A 2,500-nucleotide genomic window follows, 5' to 3' on the forward strand; every position below is an offset into this window, starting at 1 on the left:
CTTTTTTCGGTGCACCGGAGGAGACAGGGTCTCTCTGTGGATTGGTTTCCACTGCCCCAGAACTCAGTCGGTAGACCAGGTCGGCCTTAGAGATCTGCCTGCTTCCGCCTCTCCAGTAGCGCTGTGACTTAAACCATAAACCAACCACCCCACTCAGCTGGATTTCCCTCTCTCTCTCTCCTCTCTCTCTCTCTCTCTCCTCTCTCTCTCTCTCTTTAACTTTCATTTTACCCGTGGGTTCACCCAGACCATAATAAAAATACAGGATGGGACCAAAGGCCCAGGCCAGGAAAAAGGAAAAAGGAAAGAAAAGAAGCCAGGCAAGGTGGCACACGACTTTTATGACAGCATAAAAGGAGACAGTTGTAAGTTCGAGGACAGCCTATTTTTTGTTTGTTTGTTTAATAAAATTTTTATTTTTATATTAGTTACAGTTTATTCACTTTGTATCCCAGCTGTAGCCCTCTCCCTCATCCCCTCCCAATCCCATCTCATCAGGGCTGTCTGCATTGCCCTCCTCTGTGGCCTGGCAAGGCTGCTACCCCCAAGTGAGTTCCTGTCAGAGACATTCCCTGTTCCACTCATTAAGAAACCCACTTGGAGAGGGAGAAAAGCAAGCAGGCAGGCAGGCAGGCAGGCAGTCAGGCAGGCAGGCAGGCAGAAAAATATTTTCTCTCTACACAAGCAATCCGAATCTGCTTTATTAATGAAATGAAGAAAAGTACACAGTACTAACTACCTTTAAAGACCTCTTTCAAATGCCTCTCTGCGTGTGCCTGCTTTTAAATATTTAAGGGGGGGGGTGAATCCGGGCCATGCAATAAGTCTAGGCCAGATTGGGCCCCAGCTCTGAGAGGGAAAATCGAGAGACAAGCCCCCTATATCTCTGACCCAGAAATTATCTCGAAATGACAACCACCAGAGAAGGAAATATCATTTTTCTCCAGCAGATTCTCACTGGTATAATGTTATAATGTAAGCAGGCAGGCCCCGGGCAGATTTTGGGTGGGTGGAGAGGATCAAGGAGGAGTTTGGGGTAATGGGAACACCCACCCCCGACAAATAACACAGCTGAACTTTGCTGACTCTGTTTTCCTGCCTATCCAACCACTCACTCCCAGCTGGACAAAGGGGAGCCGCCTATATGGTTATGAGACGCCATCCTCCATACTAGGTAGATTTTCCAGCAGAGCTAGTAGTCTCAGGAGGCTCCTGCCAGTCAGTCAGTCAGTCAGTCAGTCAGTCTTCTTGGAAACCCCAGGCAATTCTTGCAATTTACAGTTTCATCAGTCCCTGGGGTGTGCTTATTTAAAACCAGAAAATCAAAGATAAGATGAGAAAGGTGTGTGTGTGTGTGTGTGTGCGCGCGCGCGTGCGTGTGTGTGTGTGTGTTGGGTGTTGGAGACCATAATTTCAGCTTTATTTTTTTTTTATTTTATTTATTTTTATCTATCTCCCCACCCCCACCCCCCAGATGAGGACCAAACAACCCAGGCAGGACCTTCCTTTCGCTTGCTAAGCAGGCGATCTACCTACCACTGAGGGAAATCCCCAACCCCAAATAATTTATTTATTTATACTTTTATTTTATGTGTCCGATCACCTAGATAGAACTGAAGTTACAGACGAGCTGCCGCGTGGGTTCTGGAAATTGAACCTGAGTCCTTTGGAAGAGTACCCAGTGCTATTAACCACTGAGCCATTCCCTCCAGTTCCTCCGGTCAAGCTTTCCCTAGAAATTAAATATCGGTTGAATATGTCGAACCGAACCGGAGCCGGGCGTGGTGGTGCACGCCTGCCTGAGAGGCAGAGGCAGTTTGGAGGCCCTGTCTCTCCACTGGGAAAGAAGACTCCGCTCCCTCCCCATCTGCCCTGCCGATCCTCCCCTCCCACCCCCACCCCGCCGATCGATCGATCGATCGATCGATCGATCGACCCCCTTCCCCGCAGCCCGCCCCAAATCTCAAGGAGGGAAACTGTGAATGAAGGCAGATCCTTTAGCTGTGAAGAGTCACCCTCAGATTTGTTCAGGGAGAAGTGGATACTAACCATTATCCAGCCTGCAAACCCAGAGGGGGAGAAAAATGAATGCCTCTACTCTACACTCCCAGAAGAGCGATGGTCAAGGGGCACCCACCTTGCAGGCGGGTCGCAACCTTCTGTAACTCCAGTTTTAGGGAACTCTCACATACGGAGGCAGAATACCAGTTAAAGAAAATAGAATAATCGGGGAGGGGGGGGGTGGCATATAAAAAGAACTTACAGCCTTCCTCAGAGGGGTCAATTTGAATTTGCCCGAAGAAGACTAGAGAGAGGAACCAGAGGTTCTTCTAAGAAGCCCAAGTAAATCTTGAAGGTCACTTGCAGATCTTCAAATGGAGTGAGTTTTAAAACAAATCACAGTGGAAAAACACGACCCACCACCACCACCACCACCACCACCACCACCACCACCACCACCACCACCACCACCAAAACAAGAACAAAAAAAAAAAAAAAA

The sequence above is a fragment of the Meriones unguiculatus genome, unplaced genomic scaffold (assembly GCF_030254825.1).
Source record: "Meriones unguiculatus strain TT.TT164.6M unplaced genomic scaffold, Bangor_MerUng_6.1 ChrUnknown_unordered_Scaffold_170, whole genome shotgun sequence".
NCBI lineage: Eukaryota > Metazoa > Chordata > Mammalia > Rodentia > Muridae > Meriones > Meriones unguiculatus.